This window comes from Aquila chrysaetos, chromosome 3, assembly GCF_900496995.4.
Source record: "Aquila chrysaetos chrysaetos chromosome 3, bAquChr1.4, whole genome shotgun sequence".
NCBI lineage: Eukaryota > Metazoa > Chordata > Aves > Accipitriformes > Accipitridae > Aquila > Aquila chrysaetos.
Genome location: NC_044006.1, coordinates 29,070,493 through 29,091,903, shown reverse-complemented (window position 1 = coordinate 29,091,903; position 21,411 = coordinate 29,070,493). Strand labels below are relative to the sequence as shown.

At 46.5% G+C, this 21,411-nt stretch overlaps 1 long non-coding RNA gene across 1 annotated transcript; it reads left to right on the top strand.

Annotated features, from left to right (window-relative positions):
- The first annotated feature begins 4,661 nt into the window (after positions 1 to 4,661).
- On the top strand, positions 4,662 to 19,631 carry LOC115339735. Its single transcript, XR_003922817.1, has 3 exons — positions 4,662 to 5,388; positions 16,458 to 16,635; positions 17,224 to 19,631. It is a non-coding gene; the product is annotated as an uncharacterized LOC115339735 (long non-coding RNA).
- Positions 19,632 to 21,411: the final 1,780 nt, after the last annotated feature.

Here is a 21,411-nt window from a genome sequence, read left to right as displayed (position 1 = left end):
CCACAAAGCTCATCTGGATTTATAAGGAAACTGAAAAGCAGTTTCTCATAGCTAACATCTCTATTGCTTTTCTTAATGCCCTCTTCTTTCTATGGAAAAGATTCACTACTGATCTACACAGAGCGTCAGCAACATCATCACAGTGGAAGTGAGCCTGCAGGATGCAGGGGGGATCCCTGTGGTCCTCTGCTCCCTCCCCAAACCTGCTGGGATCTGTGCCCTGTGGGTGCTTAGCACTGGATGGTCCTGCTCTCACAGAATGCAGAAAGGCACAGTCAAACAAGTAATTAGGACCCATGTCTGGTATGTGGTCCCATTACGAGAGTGGCTCACAGTTTGCTCTCATGCCCACCAGTGTCCAGAGAAAAGCAGTGAGGATGCTCCTCAGTAGCCTTTGTGCAGGGTGTTGGAGAGCAGAGCACAAACTAGTGCTGGTTCTCCATGCTCGTGAAACTAGCCTCATTTGGAAGAGTTCATGAGGGAAAGCCTTAATATGCAGAAAAGGCAAGACATAGTGCAAAACATGCCACTGACAGGTTCTCCTCCTCCCCTCGAGACATTTCACCTGAAAAAAGAGAAGTACCAGCTGGAGTTATAAATGATTCCAGCTCCTAATTGCCAAATGCTTCCCCTCTCCCCTTTGTATCTGTTACAGATGCATCATCCACATATGAATGTTTCCTGGAATTTGGTTCCAGAGATTTGAGCCTGTGAAGTTTTGGGGCCAGACTTACTCAAATGGAACTCCCAGGGAGCAGAAATTGCTTCTCTGTTTAAATCAAGAGGCTTATCAGGGAATGTTTTTTTACAGCTGAAAGTCAAAAGATCTGACCAGTCTTCTCCTTGCTATTTGCTGCATAGCTTTCAAATTAAAAATTAAAAAAAAACCCCTAACACAACAAAACCAAGAAAAAAACCCACTTTCCAGCCCCCCGGTCCTCCAGACAGCCAAGTCTGTTCCTGTCACCACCCTTCTAATTACTGGAAAGACCCCACTTGGCTGGAGAGATCAATGCAGGATTGTTTTACACCAGCCCAGATATTTTGCCTGCTTAAGCAGAATCTGAAAGAGTAATAGAGTGATCCATTAGCCAATCAAAGAGCATTCAATCAAGCAGTGCTCTGCATTTATCCAGCATTTTTCACCAGCAGTGATTAAGCATTCATTGATTACAAGCATTAATTAGGTCTAATCACATGCCTGCAAATGAGGTGTTATGAAAACATGAAAATGAGTGCTGTGTTTTAAAATGGATTTGGGCAGTGAAGAAGGAGATGGGCATCTCATGGGAGACTCAGGAGCCCCTCATGCACGAAAATCATAAAGACAAGGTACTCATCACCCCCCAAGAATCAGGCCCTGCTAGTCCATCCCAGGCAGTGCTGTCAAACATTAAAGTCCTTGATTTTTGTGTTTTTGCTGAACTCAACCACTACTCCATATTACCCCATTATAATGAAAGAGAGCGCAACAGGGGAGAACAGGCAAGTGAGCCGGAGGCCTGGGAGCACTGAGATCAGTAGCACAGCTGCCCCAGCCAAGGACCACACACTGAATGGGGAACTGCCAGGGTCAGGAGTAACTCAAAAGCAGTTGTAGAGTTTGCCAGACTCTGTAAGATTACCTGATGCGATCTTGCTGTCATTTTTAATCCAAGGGTTGTTTTTCTTCTTTTTTTTTTTTTTTTTTTTTTAAAGGCAATTCAATTTACACATGCCTATATGTATTTAATAGATTTTAGCTAAAGGCGAGGTCACCCAGTTTGCACCTTAGGCTGAATGGTAGCTTACAAAAGCTCTGTTAGCAACTCTATACCTGTCTGTGCTTTCCATACCTACCGGGTTTGTATTTGATGCATATGTAGCACGCCTATAAGACAATGTCTAAATACATAAAAGGGCTTTTCTCTCCCAAGCCTGATCCTGCTTTTCACAACCTCAACCTTCTTGTTTTTCACACTCCTCCATTCCACTCTAATTTCCATTGTTTTATCTCACCCAGCTCTTTCTGTCCCTCCCCTCAGCAGGACACAAAAGAAACAACAGGCAAAGCCTTCATTTTGCAATGTTGCAAAATTGGGTGGGTTCATAGGAAAATATAAAAAAACCAAAAAGGAAACCCAATCCTTTCTCCCAGCACCCATGGCTTGATTCCAAGGGCCAAGAGAAGAAAAGACTGCAAGGCTGCACTCGCAAGGCCTAGGATGGACACCTGGCTGCATGGCTGCAGGGCTGCCAGATTGCTCCCAGGGAACAGCATGAATCACGAGTGAAGCCTGGATCCTCCACACAGCATGCACACGCTTAGCTTTATGCACTTGTCCGGTGTCATTCACGTCCCTACGCCTACTCTTCTGCTAAAAGTTAATCAAGGGCAGGGAGGTGGGGAGACCCGACGTGGTTGCATGAGTAAAATCAGTAGGCATGTAAATGCCGCAGTAGCATGATACAGATCACATTCCCATCCCAGTCTAGCCTGCTCCACCCTTCCTCCATGGATGGGGGTGGAAAGTAGATGCTCAGACTGACATTTGCTCAAAGGCTGTTCTCGGTGTTCAACATGGCTTGCACCCCGCATAATTTACATGCCTAGCTTCTTTTGCATGATGCAGCAATCCTTTCAGCACACAGATGGGAAGGCTCACAGCCCTAATGTCACTGGTCCCTGCATATTCAGAAAGGCCTACTTAAAAGAATGTTGCTTTAGCCTTGACTTTTCTCTTGCCAGCGTAAATGAGGAGGAAGGTCAGGGGGCGTAGCGCCACTGTAAACCAGAACATACGGCCCAGTATGTGGTGGAAAGGCAATCCCTCAACAGGGGTGATAATGATTACGATGGGGTATATTGCAATTAGGATACCGGAAACAGAGCCTTTCAGCAGAGAGGGTGCTGCATTAGCTCCGGCATTAAAGTGGTTGCAGTATATGACAGTAATTTAAGAGGGAAGGGAAATCTGGGCACCAAATGGTACTGCAAAGGACCCTTTAAAGCCTGTGAGCTGTGATGATGTGCAAATGGCAGAACACAGATGCTGACATCCTTGTAATACTGCAGGGAAGCCCAGACCAGAATGGGTCCAGATAAACTGCTGACCTCTTACTCCTGGAGGTGGTCCCCCCCGGACTCATGGGTAAGGCAATGGGCAAAGCAGGTCACGGAAGACCTTGCTAGTGCTGCTGCTATTGCTCAACGGATGAAGTGTTTGGGAAATGCATGCTGTTTCTTGGCATGGTAAGTAGGGTGGCAGCATCTGAGCCTCTGCTTTCTTCTGTCAGTGTTTAATGACTCCACAGGTCTCAGTGGAGTTGCCTCCATGTAAAACTGGCACATCAGCAAGCCAAATCAGGCCTCAACATCTGTAAAGCTGGATAGGTTCACAAGGATTTAATACCCTCTTAAGTATGTACAAATCACATGGGATGACACTGCCTAATTCCCCGCATTTCTACATAGCACGGTACTGTCACTATTCACTGGGAAAGAATTTCATATTTGCATTTTCCCAAATGCGGTAATACTGACATTGCTCATCTTCTCCTAACACTCAATAGCAATAACTTTTCTCTCTGTCTCTGGAGAAAAAGGCCCAGATTTTCCATATTGCATTGTTACTGTCTATGAGGATCCTCATCCTGGTTCTACCACCTCTGCAGTGAAGTGGAGAGTAAGTAGAAAGTGCATCTAACCATATGCGCTTAAGAACCAGAAATAAAAGCAAACACAGATTTTTGCCTGTGGCACTCATAAAGCTGCAGGCCAAGCTGAAGTTCTGCCTGCAGTTGTCTATTGGTAAGTGCCACCAAGTAAAACAGGCACTGGAGAACAGATCAACATCAAGCAATGGATGCGTCAGTTACTGACTCCACCACCAGCTCCAAAGCTGGGAGTACTACAGAGCCATTGGGGACCAGGACTTCTTGTCTCAGGTGCAGTACTAATAACCTGGCTTTTCTTTCACGAGTCACACTAGCCTCTCCCCACGGATCCATGCTGAGCAGATCTACCAGCTCAGTTATTGGCACCATGCACCACTAAGGGTGGTAGGTCTTGCTCTGAGGGTGCAAGAAGGGTTTTCCCCTTGAAGAGACCTAATAAGTTTTTAGTTTTTTACTTAGAAGGGTGTGTGTCCAGGGAGCCTCAGGAAAGAAGGGAATGTGCAGGAAGTGCGATAGACTTTACTTAGATGACAGTCTAGCTCAAATGCAAGAGTAGAGTCCCATTTTAAATGCCCTAGGGTGTCCTTCTAAGTGCCAGTAGAGGGCATGTCTCAGCTCCAAGCTGACGCCTGAGGTCCTGCCAGGTACCCCAGAAGTGCCACATGCCCATGCTAAGGCAGCTATGTCTGCTTACATGGGTTTCACACTGCAACACCATTGCCTAGGTGTTGAAGAAACAAGTGGGTTACATGCGGTACAATCAGATCATTTCAGGGCAGGCACATCTGTGATTTAAGGACCTGACCCTGCTCTATTGGTTTCTCTGTCAGTGCAAGAAACAGTCTTAAAGGATAGCATCTGACATTTGCCGGTGAAGGGGTGACACTGCTATCCAGAAGAGACTTTCTGAAAGGGTTGTCTCACCAGAGGGTGACCAGGACCTGCGCAGGTGTTACCCACCCACCTGCAGTCAAGCTTGCTGGTCCCCTAACCAGATTTCTCACACCCAGGAGGGCCAGTCTCAGCATTTAACCTGAAGGAGAACTTAAAGTTTCTTCTCAGCATAGAGACCCCGATCTGTCAGTGCAGACAGTGGCAGACTCACATCCTCCTGTTTGGAAACTGGTGAGGGGGTCATAGTGCCACATGGAGGCAGAGGTGCAACACTGGGGGGACTGCTGTGCGATGCTATCAACCCAGCCTTTGTAAAGGCTGTGTCAAACCTACGGCACAAAATTCTGTACAAACATGTTTGTGTAAGAAATCACACCTCCAGGCCCGTGTTTGCCACAGCATGCTGGGGCCATGTTTCATTTCACCCAGGAGTAAAAGGCTGTGCTGGTCTGGAGCAGGGTCATTCCCAACTGTCAAGAGCAGTAGAGGAGGGAAAGTTGGCTGTGGTTTTTGCTCTGGGTCCAGCTCCCAGAGGCTGTGCAGATCCTGTACCATTAAACAAAGCTAAGCTCATGAGCTACACTTGTGTTGCTATTGTCTTTGCTGCTGTTTTTGTTGTTAATACCTTGGCTGCTGCTATTATGTCTGGTGTTTTTAGCGTGGGAGCCAAGAAAACAGCATTAGCTGAACAACCTCAAGACAGCAGAGATTGCCAGGTTGAGAAACCCTCCGATGCTGGGAAACAAAGCGAGCATCTCTCCCCACTTCAAGGCTGTGACCTGTGTTGGCTTTAAACCATGGAAACCCACACAGCCCTGTGGCTGAGTGACAACCATGGTAAGTACCAGTGTTAACAGCAGGTGCTTGGTTTTTATTATATTGTTTTGTAAACCACACCTGCTGAAGGTGAGAGCATAAGCATTGGACAAACAGGCTACTTGAAAATACATAGCCGCTAGAACAGGGGAAAAACAGTTGGTGTATTGGGGATTTTTTTAATTGCTCTGAATTATTCGCAATATCAGTGGTTTCCTGTGACATCAAGCTTCTGAACATTGCCTGATTGCCATAAACTGCGGTCCATCCAATTTTCCATTCCCGGCTACGCCCAAGCCACAGCTCATCTGAAAAGCTGCTTCTGCAGAAGACATGTACCAGCTGGCAGCCGAATAACTGATAAATGGGGGTGACACAGAGGCACCTGGTACAGGGCTCTCAGCACTGGCATGGATGGATCCATGTGATTTCTTCCATTGAATTTCAAGAGAAATGATGGTAAAACAGCTAATGAGTCAAAGGGAGGAAGTGAGAGCAGAGGCTAACTAAGAGTGTGTGAAAGAGAGAGCTCTGTGGACTGCTCTGCCTGTGCCAAGAGCCGGGGAGAGTTTCTGTCAGCTGGTTGGGAAAGTCGAGCAGCTGGAGAGTAAACTACTGTCTTGCCTGCGTGTCTGTGTGTCCGCAAGCACCACTGCCCTCTTTTGGGTGGAATCAGACCTGTGCTTCTGCTTCATCCACCAGCACATGCTGCTGCGTCGCCTGGGTGCAAAGAAGAGGGACCGCTCCTGCAGCGATGCTGACAGTGGTCCTCCCCTGAGAAGAGCTGAGCAGCGCGATGCCAAAGCGGGGAGGCTCTGCTCAGCAAGGGTGGTGGTTGACGGCACCGTGGCCGTGGCATTACAGATGTGGCACATCAGTCTGCTGGCATGCTCTGAGCCAGCTGTGGCAGGCTCCTCACACAGGCTCCAGCTCCTTCGGTGAGCTGTGCCACCAAAGCCGCAGTTCCTTCAGGCAGTGCTTTTCCCCATCTCTGGCACTGCTCTGTCCTGTCATCTGCTGTGCAAGAGGAAGAGAAGAATGGCTAAGCAGTTTTTGGCTCTGGCCTCGCTGCAGGCAGGTAATTATTTCAGGTGTTGCATGCTGGTGCCAAGTTCTGCTGAAAACAGTACGTCTGAGACCTTCACCATGGAGGTGTCGAAACTCGGTACGTCAAGGCTAGGCGCACCTTGAGCCGAGCTTGCCTCCTTCATCCAAGCGCTTTGCTGGAGGGCTCCTCTGCAGCTGCAAGGGCTGTTGTTAGCAGAGACATAGCTTCAGGATATGGGTCGACCTACTGGTTCAATGTATTTGGTGGCCTGTGTCCAGCAACAGTCAGATCTTGGAGGAAACATGTAGTGGTGCTATTTGTCTCAAACAAGAGAACACATCCCTTTGAGAGCCAGCTCATGCCCCCGGAAGTATCTGATTACACTTAATACAGCTTCCACAGCTACGAAATTTTATCATGCCCGGTCACAATCTGACAAAGTCCTTACAGTGACCTAGCCATAAAATTTGACTTGATGAGTGACACTTTTTATAAGACCAACTGTTTCATTATGAAACTTTTGAGGTTGGAAAAAAAAAAATCCCAAACAAATAAGAACATGCCACTCTTAATAAGGCCATCAGTGCATTTTTACGTATCCTCCTTGTAGCAATTGTGGCTGCGTGTAAAAGGCAAGCATGCCTTGTGATCGTGAGAGAGTGGCTGAAAAACATGAGTCATACAGTTGAACCTTGTGACTTGGTAGAACTAAGGAGGTCTCCTTAAAGGCAATTTGTGGAAGAATTGGAGAGAAACGCAATTTTTCAAGGTCAGCCAAAGGCTAATGAGCGCTCTTTCATAGTGCGATTGTATTGCCTGAATTTCTGTATTTCAAAGCCAGTCTAACTACTTTATTGCTGAAGCACTGTAACTGAAGAGGCTGTAATAATATTGACAAGTAATCCTGCCAGAATCTGAGATGGTATTCAGCATAATATGAAACATTTTCTCCTTGCCTGGACGAGTATGGAACAAAGAGTTAAACAAATGTGTGGTTCCCGTGAGTACCACTTATCTTTCTTCCCAAAGGGCATGTGTACAGATGCTTTGTAAGTTGGGTTGTCAACAGCTGAGGCTTGTGGCCAGATTCACATGTTCTCCACCTTTTTGCTTGTGAGCTGCAAGAGACTCATCTCCAGAGGGACAGTTTTTCATAACTTAATTAGATTGGCGCCATTCACGCAGCTACAGTTTCAGGTTGGCTCAGCTTTACTTCTGCTCCAGCTCTCCAGTTCAGGGGATTACAGTAGCACTGAAATTGGTTCTGAACTAAATGTTTGGCAACTACCTCGGGTCAAGGAGGCAATTCGTGTTACTGCTGTTGCTAAATTAGAAATAAATAAATAATCAATGTGTGGCCCTTAATGAGAGACTAAGAATGAGAGACAAAATGTTTTTGCAGCTCTCCACTTCGTGTGTACGTAGGAATACGTTGCATTTTTTTCCCATGAATGAACAACTCGAGTCTAGTAAACCACTTCAGTTGAAGGAGAGCAATCTCCAATTGCATCCTCTTAGCACGGATTTACACTGTGCTTATTTCAGTGTAGCTTTAATCAGCTGGAAATCCGGATGGGCTAACCAAAATCAGCCAAAGAAGAAGTGTTCCTACTGGAGTTTTCAATGGTTTAACTGAACCAGTTTAGAAATGGATTGCAGTAAAATCACTGAGATTTTTAGCATGGAGACCTTAGCCTTGACTAGCTGTATGCTTCATACTACTAAACTGCAACTCAAGAAAAAGGAGATTTACAAGCAGTGAGGGTAGACTGGATGAAGAGAAAGAGCGGGGCCACCTTTCCAAATGCTACACATAAAATGGGCGCCTCCTGCCTGCGATGTTCAGATGTTCATTACAGAGCACAATCTACAAGTATGAGTGGGCTCACTTCCACTCACTGTGAGCCACAGAGACCCACAGGCCCCCCGGCCCCCAGGCTCCTTGGTGTGGCTTCTACTGCACACGGGCCCGCTAAGGCCCGTGTTTTACCACGGTTTTCAGGTTTTACCTGGGCAGCCAGTAGCTGGAAAGCTGCACGCTTGTGACTTCTTCACCATCTTCAGCGATGGATTGCAATCCATCCCTAGCAAGCAGTTTTGAAGTCGTCAGCTGATAAATGGCACTTTAACAGGAGCCAGATGGAATAAATTAAAAGGCATCTGGCGAGCCCTCTATAAAGAAAGAAATACAGGTGTTTGCAGAGATGGAGAAAAATGACCACTCCTAGTAGAGAGCTAATACGAGAAAAAAAAAAAAGTGTCTTTTCACATCACTTCTGAAAGCAAAGCAAAACACAGACAAATCCACAGTCCAGATTTTCTCACCTGGATATAAACAAATGCAATTAGACCCTGCTCTGTCCAACTTAAGATTTTTGGTGCAAAAATTCTTCCTGCTACAGTGCTTACGAGACTGGGTTTACCTATTTACTGTGGGTACTGATTGCTTTATGACTTTTCACTTTCTCTGTGATATGAGCCATTTGTGAGCTGGAAGCAAACTGCAGAAGTTAGTTAGTTGCCTGTCTGTAATACTGAACAAATACTTTATAAATGGATTCAAGCCTGTGCTTTTTTGTGACCTGTTTGGGGCAAGTGCTCTATTCGGGCTCTGAATTTTATAGGTTGTTGCTGGATCTGCACAAATGGTCACATGCATCATCTGCACTAGTGCCTGAATCCTGACCTTAAGAGGGACTGTTGCACTGATTTGTCCGTAGAGGTAGGCAGGACTTTTGTGCTACCCCAGTGCTTACCTGGCACACACCTGGTCTCCCTAGGATCTCTCAGCAATCATGGCAGGGGAATGGAGGGAGGAGGAGATAGGACCCTCCAGAGGGCAATTCAAAGCATATGCTTAATTTAGGTACACTGAATCATCCCCTGCAGAAGTTTTTCTCTTTCTCCATGGACTGGGGAGAGGCTAGAGAGATTGGCTGAGTAACTCTGCTGACCGCAGTTGGTGGTGTGAAATCTCTCCTTGCTGAAGCCAATGAAAACATCAAGAAACAGAGCCATCCATGACCTCTCTAAGTAATTTATTCACCCTCATTCTTAACACTTGGTGCCAGCTCTCTCATATTAGCTGGTTTGAGTTCTCCTCCTTGAACTGTTGCAACGGCTTTCTCTGCTAGATGGATAAAGATTTAGTAGGGACCATTTCCATCCTTCATGCAGAAATCGAGGCGCCTCTGAATCTTCTTTGTGATGACAGAAATAAACTCCTCTCCGAAAGTCTCTCGCTCAGATGCAGTTTTGCTATTTATTGTGTGGCTTTTTTGGCAGGTTTTTAACACTCCTCTGGCAGTCATGGCTTGCAGCCGCAGCCAGTGCTCCAGGGCCAGAGAGCAAGGCTACAGTGCCCTGCTTCTCCTCTGCCCCCGCTTCTCCTCCATCCCACCTCCTGCTCCCAGACCAGAGCAGAGGGATAGTGGCTCGGGGGTTTTCTGCTTACCTACAGCCCAACCATGTATTACAGCCTGGTATTTCTGAAGCAGAGCTCTTTGCAGGATGCCTCTTGAGACCCCTTCGGCACAGCTCTCAGGCAGAAGACGACGCTGCTGAATTTAAAAAGTTATCTGTCTCCTAAAGGACTGGAAGATATTTTGCCTTCTCACATAAAATAAATTCCTTGCCACTCCTTTCCAATACAGAAGTAATAGGTAACTATATCCGTCTTTTCTGCATCAACATCACCAGTTTTGCAATTTCTATCTATCATTGCTAGGATTATTTTTTTGTTCTTAATGTAAACTCCTTGTTCTTCCTAAATATGGGGAACCTAAATATGTTCCCCAATGAAGGACTGTTTCTATCATCAAGGCCCACAACTTCCCTTGCTGCATTTCTGTATTTCAGAGTGTCATCGGTATTGTTTACTTTTTCCTACTTCTTTGTTACATATTTAGTTAGTAATTTCCATTTGCTGCTGGATTTGGATAAATTTGAGGGAGGGGGATTGACTAACTATTTCTCTTTTATTTTTATTATTCCTACACAATTTTCATTCAAATTTCTTCTATTTTGATTTTGCATCCTAACTCATTTGGCTTGTAGTTTTCAGAAACTTTGGGAAACCTCTTTAATACAACAGTTGGGTATATTAATCACTACTTGCAAATCTCCTGTCTTTGGCCATACAGAAAATAATATGCCACAATTAACAGTCCCGACGCAACCAGCCACTTCCAGCTCAGGAATCAATCAATCAGCTGTTATCTGCCTTAACGAGATCCATAGTAAAGTCACCTCATTCTGTGTGCAATTGCTGTGAAAGTATTATCTGCTAGTTTTAGAAACTGTAGACTGTTTTACCACTGTATCAATGGGACCTCAGAAATATTTTTCTCAACCTCAAATCACCTATATCACCACACATTTTTTCTTTCCTGTGTAAAAGACAACTGCTGAAGGAATAAATCAGCCTTTTCTTTTCCTTGGCCAAGTGATCCTGAGAGCTCTTTGTATTTCCTCTTGGGTTTTCTCTATGAAAGCGGTCACCCAAATTCAAGATTCTCTGCTCTTAGTGAGTCCCCAGAAGGCGATGGCACCCAGAAAACATTTGTCTTATTGCTTCTTCCGTTCCTGATGAAATTACAACATCCTGATGTTGGACGTTTTTCAGCCAGGCTAATGCCATTTTTAATCTCATTTCCCCTTGCCAGTTACCCCAATTCCCAGAATTAATCTGTAAGCAGCTGAAAAAAAATTGTTCATTCATTGAGTTCGTTATCAGATCAGCTTGATTCATTTTTGTTATGCCAAATTTGAGATTCCTCTCTACTTGCCTTGAGCTGCTGATTTAAAATCATCCAGAAAATAAAACCGGGCAGATCCAAGCCCCGTGGTCTGAGGTGCAAGGCACCCCACCTGGTTTTCCTGCTGCAATGTGTGTTGAACAACACAAACACCGTCGGCTTCATACCAGCCAACGCAGCCCCACTATTTTCTGCCATCTTTAGTGTCATGCTCAAAAAGAACCAGAAATCTCTGTCACTATTGCTTGAGCACTTTTCTTCTTCATCCCCAGTCTGGTATTCCTGCACACTTCTATATGCAGAGGATACCTTTGACACAAATAGTCGCAGTGCTTTGCTTATACAAAAAAGTAAACACCACGGATGAAACTTTTTGAAGCTTTTGCCCTCTTTTTTTGACCTGCCTAAAGAACCTAAACAGCTTTGGTGCTGGCTGGCAACAGCTAAGTGGTTTATTTGTGTATTTGAAATGAATAGTTTTGTACATTGAGTTTCTAAGCTGTTACAGAAGTCCCAGTGAACACCATCTTTCAACATTTTAACAACAACAACAACAAAATCCAGCCCTACAGACTTGGGGTTTCAGGCTAGGTTTCTTCCTAGCATGGTGATGCACATGCTGCTGCAATACATATGATTAAACTAATCCAGCTGTGGAATAAGATTTTTCCTTGCATTTATCTTTTAACAAATATTTCTAGGCAAGTAAGGCTATAACCTAATTGCATGAACTTATAAGTGAAAGAAAAAAACACATACATGTTTTGTTTAAAAATAGCATAACCAAGTATTTTACTGATTTTGAGATCTGTGTAGGCATTTCTATCATTATTTGTACTTCACAATCACAACTGAAATTGTTGTTGATTTTTTCCTTTTACTAGTTAGCAGTTCCCTGCAGTTGTTTCCATGCAAATGATGCTCGATGTGAATAGGAAAACCCAACTTTAAAACTGTCTAGAAAGGGAAAAAAGAAACTGTATGTTTCTTATGGAGTCTGATTCTGTGAAAGTTTCACCGGCCATCTCTCAAACTTTTATGTTTCTAGTGAGGGTTTGTGAGTGATGGTTTTTCATGTCTCCATTTTGTGCACTCAGGTTTGTGTGCACAAAGATCAGGCAAAGAACCTGATTTTCTGAAGGCACTAACTATCTAACTTCTTGCAGTTGGGTTTCTTTAAAGTGTTTCGAGTCCCATAGAGCTGAAGCAATCAATAACTATTAGCCATTCCGTTGTTTTTTTGTTTTTAAACAGGCCCCCATTCGAAGCATGTGAACGTTTTTGTTTTCCATTCTTGTTTGAAATGAAGCCAGATACCAAAATCTGGAAGTCCTTTGCAAGACAGGGCTTCCACTCTTCATGTAGTTCTCTGGTTACTTTATCATGAGTGCCCAAGATGAAGCCGTGAAAAGAAGACAGAAGTACGAATGCTAGAAAATTAATTGGGCTTTTCATCGTCCTTGAGGAGTTTTAACCATTGGCAAGTTATGCCTATAGATAGTGGATTTATAGTGCTTTACCTTTAGCCTGGCTTTGGCCCCCTTTACCGTAGTACCTGGTGCTTGCCTGAGCACCTGGACTCTCGAATGAATCATCCGCACTGGCTTCAGAAGTAAACCTTCTCAGCAAAATAGCAGCAATATCCGGACTGGCCATCGGTTTCTATTCCGTTCAGCCTCAGCTGATATATTTCATATGTTTTTGTAGCTGAAGCTGGGCCAGGACTTCTCTAGCTTTGACAGGAGGGCTAAATGAGAGCAGGGAATTTTATGTGCCTCTTCCCACAGCATTCCAGTAACTGTGCAGGAAGTCATTGATCAATGGGATTTAGGCAACGTGCACAAGAAAGGTACGTGTGTGTGGCCCGGTGGCCTTTGCAGCATGTGCTATGACGACACCACCCTCTGATTCAATAAATGGAGGGATAAGAGACTAGGTGGTAAGCCACACACACCACGTTTATGATGCATCTCTGTAGCCGAGCGAATGCAGTGTGGTCTGTTTTTAAAGCTCATTCTATAAGGATGCATGTTTCTTACTAACGCTATGGTTTAGATGTGGTCATAGCAGAATGATTTTCCTGGAAAACTGCTTAATGAGTTGTCACACACAGAGGGCGAGTTCCCTGACCCGGTGGCTCATCCTACTCTGGGAACAGGAATGGGATCTGACCTTTGGCAGATCACTTACTTAGGTTTGTCTTATTCTCCTGATTTGTACAGCTCCTCCGTGCCATAACCCAGGAGAAGATCTGAAAAGCCATGTCATCTCTTCAGCAGGCTGCAATGCATTCAGGCCATGCAGTGCAGGGAGGGTAAAAGAGCCGGTCTGCCTGCACGCTTGAGCCAGAGTTGTTAGCAGTAATAGTTTTGCAGGGTAGCTCTGCCCCAAATGAAGTCAAACTCATTCCTAGGATAAGTTTACTGACCTTACTGGAGCTGCATGGAAAGAGTATTTATCCTGTTGTCATATTGGATATTCTGTGGATATAGAGAGTGGGCCAAAAAAAAAAATTACCCAATAAATGTATGTAATTTGTCTGTAATTGCTTTAGGGCATTAAACTTGCCATGGAGAGGTCTTCCAGGCCTCTCTCTACCTGCCTACATTGTACCAGGAGCTGTTACACTGCAAAGGAAACATCACTGCAGCAGTTTGTATGCATTAGCGAGGAAGGTATCAGTTTGATTTTTTATCTGTCCTGTGCCTCAGTTTCCCCACTTGGCCACATTACATGGCTCAGGGTAGGATGCAGCTGTGGTGGGGCAGACAGGGAAGGGGTTGATGTCAGTTCAGCAGCTCTGTTATTGCATGACTCGGAGCATAAACTAATGAAGTAAATCTGTTTTCCTTCTCTCTTTCTTATCTGTGATTTTCCACATACAGAGGAAATGGAGAGGGGGAGGCAGTGAGAGGTTGTTATCATGCAGTGATGAGACAGGCTGTGGAGAAAAAGATGCTACTCCTTCAGCAATCCCAAATGTGCTCCCAAATCTCAGAAGAGCTGAATATTTCAGCTGAAGGAGTCAGCTATGAAATAATCTTTTCCCCAGACACCAAAATAGTTGTCATTATTGTACAGCATCAACAGTCCATTGAGCTGAATGGGGGCAGCCCGTGCAGAGCTAGTGTTTCAGTCCGTCCACCTGCAGCCCAGTAAATAATGGCAAGGATAGTTTACTGTTACAGAGGGATCGGAATTGCCTGGCTGAATGGTCACAATCCAAGAAAATGTGTTTTAATTTAGCTAAATGAAAAGTAATACATCTGGGAACAAAGAGTTCAGGCAGTACCTACAGGACAGGAGACTCTGCCTTGGAAAACAGGATTATGGGGTCATTGTGGTAACTACCTCCACAATAGCTGCTAGTTCAATGGGGCTAAGAGGGCTCAGCTGACTCTGGCAACCTAGAAGCAAATAATGGGACTCGGGGATGGCAGAAGCATCGGCAGGAGCATCCCTGGGCTGCAGCACCAGGTGGTGGTCTCACCACCGGGTGTCTACATCTTAGTGAGAACATGGAAACACCAGGGAGGACTACTGACATGGTGGCTAGGAAAATAAAAGCCTTTTTGTCATGTAAAGGTTAAAGCGTGCAACCCAGTCAGCTTTTCTAAGGCAAGGTTTGGTATGTCTTTGTGACACTGGATCACAGCATTGCAGTGAGGGGACACTGAAGTTACTCTAATTCAGCTGTGACATGAGACCTTACTTCCTAACAGTGGGTAATGCTGACCAGGCAGGAGACGGTAAAAATCGCCTCAGGGGATTACCTTAACAGACATGCCTGAGTCCACCGTAGGAAGGAAACTCTCCAGCATAAGTATGTAAAGTTTGATTGGGATTATTATCTCTGAATTCTCATCCTGTCCCTTTCTGTCATGGTGGTGGAAAAAAAACCCCAAGAATAATCTGCTTTCCCTTGATTTGCTCATCGCTGCAGCTCTGCACTGAGACAGTGACAGTGCCCAGCCTTCAGCTTTAAGGTTTTGGGCCACAACAGGCCAGAGGCTTTTCTTCTCCAGTACAAAACAGACAGTATCACTGGCTTTTCTTCACCTTCTTCTGAAGCTTTGGAAATAGATGGCGTAAACGGAAAGTGTGAGCTGGCACAGTACATCTCTCTCCCTTTGGGACCTGCCTGTGGTCCTGCCTGTGATTGCCACCTCCCTGAGGACTTGCAGAGCTCGGGGGAGGCCTGCATTGCCCTGCAGCGTGGCCTCTGAATCACCTGCCAAAATCACTTGGGCACATTGCATGAGCCAGCTCCCTGCTTTGGTCTCTCCTGGTCGTTACCTGTGGCATGGAGCAGCTTTGCTTTCAGAGGACTGTGCTGCCTTAGTCTAGCTGAAGCCTTCAGGCTCAATATTGGCACTGTTGAGCAGCCTGGGCAGCACAGGAGCTCCTATCAGTTGGTCATAACAGGCTCATCTTCAACCCTGAGAGCTGGGAGGTCAAAACATGACATTGAAGAAAGCATCTAGTCATATCAAACAAGTCCAAAAATGTGGTTTTCTCTGTGACTAGAGGACACAAGATCTTAAAATACGCAGAGAGGGATTAATGCCACCTAGGCAATATTCCTGGGAGAGAGTCCTACTTTATTGCCATTAGCTTTGATCTCTGTGTTGTCTCATTTACTACTTCTGGAAGGCAAGGCAGCAGCTGACCTTCTTTCCCTTCAAGGAGTGCAGAAAGGTATTTCATGCTATGGCAGAATTTAAATCTTTGCATATTGCTTTGTCCCACCCCAACCACAGACTGGCCTCACCTACAGAGTTTGCACTACAACTTATATTTGAACATTTCCAGCTTTGGACCTTGGGTTTTGGATCCACGCTTTAGCAAGAGGAAGGCCAGCTGAGATGAAGGGGTCTGACTCCTGCTCCAGACCTTCCCAAACCGTGGGAGTGCTGCTCTTGCACAGCTCTGATCTGGGCCCATCTCTAAATATATCCATAATGCAATAAAATTAAAAAAAAAAAAAAAAAAGAAACCAAGAAATAACTGCAACCTTCCATCCAACAGTGGTTGAGTTATTACCACAGTTACATCACAGCTGAAACAGGTGCAAGGAAATAAGCCTCCCAAAAGTTTCTATTCAGGAGGGAAATGACTGAAGAAAGCAGAGGGAAAGGAGGAAGGCGAGGCGGAGGTAAGGGTAGGAGCCAGGGGACAGAGCGGAAGTTGTTTCTCTTGGGATGTAGCCAACTTAGTAGCTGTCCAAACCCAGGAGATGTCTTGGATGCTCCTTCTGTTACTGTCTTTGCTTTTCCCATTTTCAGGCTGCCTGCTAGCAGAGCGCATGATAATGCCAGTATTGTGCTGCCCTCTGAATACCCTACTGCCTGGGACCTCCACAGCCCACTGAACCACATTTAGGCCTGATGCAAGCAGACACACATCCTTCCGAGCAGATTTTGTGCAATTTTCAAGGAATCCTTCAAGGACTCATCAGCTCAAGTAATTCTCTCTGCCCCAAAACTATGGGGAAGGGAAGCGATTATGAAAAATCTCATGTTCCTCCAGCAGCTGCAGTCACTTTGGGTGGGATTCATCTGACTAAACATAGATGTCTCCATCTGAGCTAGTCACGCTAGGCTCCCTTTATGGAGGAGAATATGGGGAAATACAGGCACAGCTATGAGTCATCCCCTCCCCAGGTCAGTGTCTAAAACAGGTCAGGCGAATCTTGCCCATTTCTCTTCTTTGCTTGTAAAAGGAGCTGCAATGAAGAGGCCAAGTGTAGGTCTGTAAAGTTAGATGAAGCCCATCCTTTATCTGGTGTCCAAACCAAATGATTTGATCTGGGACTGAAGGGCCAAGCTGTGAGGAGGGCATTGCCAGCAAATGCCGAGTAACCACAGCAGAGTAGGGTAAATTGGCTCAGCCGGAGCTTATTTCACTGTGGGACAGGAGGCAAAGAGTGCAATGCTGGAAAGGAAATGGCCTAAGAAAAATGCCTGTAAAAGTCACCGTGGGATGTCACCCTAGTGCCAAGACTATGTTTGTTTTGAACCAGAGCATGTACCTCTGCTTTTCTGTTTGCAGGCTAGAGTTACTGCCTTCCTGACACCACTGCAACTTGCTCCGTGACCAGTTACTTTCCCGCTCCCGGCCTCTCTTTTCTTCCCACCTCTCCTGTCCAGACTTCAATACAGCGGGCCCATCTTCACATCCCCACGGAGCATCGGGGTGCTGCTGAGTGCTCACACCCCCAGGCAGGCCTGGGGCAAAGGACGTTCGCCATCGATGGCGAAGCTGTGAGTCTAGGGCACTTCCAAGTGCCACGGACGCTTGGGCGTCTTCCAGCTGTTGGCTGTCTGCGCCCTGTGCTGTAGCTGCTGATGGCTCAGCTCTGCCTGTGTCCCCGGCCCAGCCGCCTGGCCTAGCGCTGAGCTGTGTGTTGAAATAGAGGAGCATTTCCCATGCTACGTATGCATCAGGGACGCGTGGGGAAAGGAAGTGCAGCAGTTGCCAGAAGCACCAATGAAATTACTTTATGTTGTTATCTGATAAGAAAAGTAATGAAGCAAAAATGCTTTGAGCATGCCATGAGCCAGCTCCTCTGTCAAGGGATTACTGCTGAGGACCCTCAAGACCTTATGTGCACCCATGACTATAATCCATGAGTAAGAGCATGAAGCATGCACAGAAGGTAAATAAATGGTTAGAGGGAGCTGCTCCAAGTCAAATTCCTCCCCCACTTTTTTCTTTTCCTTTCTCACCATTGAGAGACAAACAAAAGCCCAAGTGATGTCATGGGGCCATGCGTTTGGCAAGTTTCTTGCTGCTGTGTCCCAGTACGCAACAAGCCCATTTACTGTCACTGTCTTTCTTTGCATTCGCCAGAGGTGGCACATGCAGAAATTACAGCAGAGCCCAGCCGTACAAAGCAGGGTGCAGAGGAGAGATTAGGCATTTCAGATCTACTGCAACTGGTTCCACTCAGTACTAACCTGAAGCTAAGGCATGGGCCAAATGCCAAATTTCCAACTCCCTGCTGTAGGTATTGACTGCCGTAGGGGCCTTTAGTTTCCCTCCCAGAAAAATTAGAAAAGTGAGTTAATTTGTTTAAAAACAGACAAACAAACAAAAAAATGCCGCGTGTGTATACGTATGTGTTTGCACATGCACGTGATGTACTTTGGAAGGACCTAAGGAGTGGAAGTCCTCAGAAGCTGATGTGGGAATTTAGGACCTCTCCTGAACTTGGGGCTTGGGTTCCTCAGCCTCAGCAGCATGCTGATGGACAATTTTGTGCTGGGACTTTTCAGACATCCCCCTTCTCTAGCTGCTAGGCAGAACTGGGGTGTTGGTGCCTTTAAACCTGCCAAAGGATTTTGTAGCAAGGCAGCTCCTAGCTCTGTGCTTGGATATTTCTGGGAAAGCCTGCTGGGAGGTAAGGAGAGGTATGTTCATTAAGTGCCCTCACTTGGAGTTAAAGGGCCAAGCACGCTTCTGCTTCTTCACCCTGCTACAAGAAGCTCACTGGGACGAACAAAATGGTTAAAGATGCATGATGAGAAAACAGCCTGGTAATTGCATTACCCCCAGGGTGGGGTGGCTGCCGGTCACAGGTATGGAGGTACAGCCCTGGGTGAATGCCGGTTCTTGTTCCCTCCCTCCGGCCACTGTCCCTGTCCGCAAAAATAACATCTTTGCTCCTCATTCATTAACACCCTGGCTGTGGGATTTGTGTGTTCCAGCCAAGCGGCACCATCTGACCTGCCCTGTACGATTGAAACAAGCTGTCCCAGATAATCACCTCCCTTGCTGGAGGTGCAAGTGCATGGGGTGGGATCCCCAGGGACCCCGTGTGCCTGCGCCCCATGGCTGGACTGCTACCAGTGCCTATTAATAGAGGAAGGGATTAGGAAGGAAGAAAATCACAGCATTTTCCCGACAGTGCCTAGCTCTGCTCAGGCGGAAAGCCTGCCCCGTGCTGCTGGCTCACTGCAATGCATCACCCCAGTCATTGTACACCTTTCTTTCTATCTAACATCTATACTAGGACATGGGGGTTTTCTTCTGGCTGCAGAGAGCTGAGAGTCAAGGCCACGCAGCTCAACCCTCTGTGGCACGCGAGCGGTGTGTTTGCCTCACGCTGAGGTGACCAGCCCGTGTGAATTTGCTCCAAGGTGCATCCTCTTGTCCCTTGCTTTCAGCAGTTTGGCTAAGAAGCTTGAAGCTTTCCTGGAGGTGATGAGGGGCAATAGCTGAAACTGTGGATCTGTTTCCTCCACTGAGAAATATATCCAGAAATGTTTCACTATTTCAGTCCACTGAAAAAGAGAGCTGGACTGGACCCCGTGCAGCTCTGGGCTTGCAGCGCTCCGAGAGCCAAGCAGGCATGTAGGCACTCTGGCTTTAACAACTGATTTCCTAAGTAAGTGAACTGTCAACTCCCGGTGGCTAGAAAAATCTGCAAACAATTTCTAGTCACTGAACAAAGCAAATCTTTGTACTGTGCTGTAATAGTTCATTATTTAATAAAGGCTCCTTTGTTAGTCTATAAGAAATGGTGTGTACTCCACCACTCTTCACAATGTGCCTTGGTGTGACTTTGCAATGCCTATAAAATTGTATTTCATGTCCTGTGAGAAGAAGACATAGTGGGTTAATTTCAGTAGGAAAAGCACAGGGTGAAGCAAAGATCATAGCACAGCTCTGATGATTGAACTTTATTGTTGATGCATTTGATTCATGATCATACGAGAGGACCCAGACACTGGACTTTCTCTTATTTGCAACACGGTAAATGAGGAACAACGTGGGTGAAATTACTAGTGAGGAGAGTGAGGAAAAACTTTAGCAGCTGCAATTCCTACAAGCTGTGTTACTTACTGGGCTGTCTTTTTGCAGTTCCAGGCTTAAATGAGTCAAAACAGGAATCAAAGGGCGTCAGTGTTTTCCCATCCAGAAAAGCAAATGTGTTTCCAGCTCCTTCCCTTCTTTCTTTTGCTCTGCACCCAGCAAGCTCCCGGTAATCTGCCAGTTTTGGCCCTACAGCTGCAGAGCCCTGTTACGCTGCTCAGCCTCTGCTTGTGTCACGTGTTGGTGTCGCTTTGTGGCAGACCCAGCCATGGCACAGGCATGGCAGCAGTAAGCCTTTTGCCTGTATGAGAGGGGCTGGGGTGGTGGGGGGCAGACATGCATCCACATGGACCAAAATGCTTCCCCTGCCCCCAGCTTTAAGGTGTGGGATCCCCCTCTCCCTGCTGGCACGCAGGCCCTTAGGCTTCAAGTTCGCTAAACTCAGTGCTTTCCTTCGCATTTCATTCAAACACATTTTGTCAGGCTGTGACCTTTTAACCAAACCTGTCAGACCATCACGTGAGCTTGCATCCTCTGTAGTTTTTTTTCTCTTGTGATGTTTTGCATGGGGTTGGCAGTCCATGAAGAGGGCTGCAGTTTTCCTGCTCCTTTCTTCCCCCTGTCACACCATCAGGGGCATGTGAGATCCCCAGCGCCGGTGCTTCCCACTTAGCTGGAAGAGGCAGCAGCCAGGGCCAAAGTGGGTGTTGGGCAGACAGTTTCTCTGAGCCCTGCTCACTTTCGGCTCTTGGCTGGGCTGTAAATGGGGCTTTTCCGATAAATGTCCAGCCCAGCTCAGGCTGAGGCTGCTAACTCCCGTTGTGTGGGTGATTCATATGCCATCTAATAATAGCAGCTCCTGGCCATGCCAGCACAATAACTGACCACGGAAAACTCCACACTGCTTTGGGCTGCCGGCCCATCAGCTTTCCCAAGCTGAGCTGGCCGCGGCTGGTGGTTTGCCTTCAAGGCAGCACTGCGTGGCTCAGTGAGAGGCTGCAAATCGCCCTGCGAGTGCTGCTGTGAGCGGTGCTGCTCCTCCGGCCGTGAGCCCTCCGTCCCAGCAGCAGTGCCACCACCCGGCTCTTTTGGGAGCAGGGGGAAAGCAAACTGCCCCTCCTGCTACTTTACATACAGCAGTCACTATTAATTACCTCTGCTGGCCAGCAGCCAGCTCAGGTAACTGCACTCAGCCTAACTGTCACCCCTGGCCCTTCCAGGGCAAAACCGTGTTTTTTCCTTACTTGCCATCCCCAAATGTTGTTTAGAGCATCTGCAAGAAGCTGTTACATGGCTGCCAAATTCCTCTTGGCGGCAGAGCTGCTGCTGCTGCTGCTGCGAGGCAGCAGGAGGTTTGCTAGGGATGCCTCATTCACTTGTTTGGATGCTCCCGGGGAGAAGGGGTGATGGCAGGGCAAAATA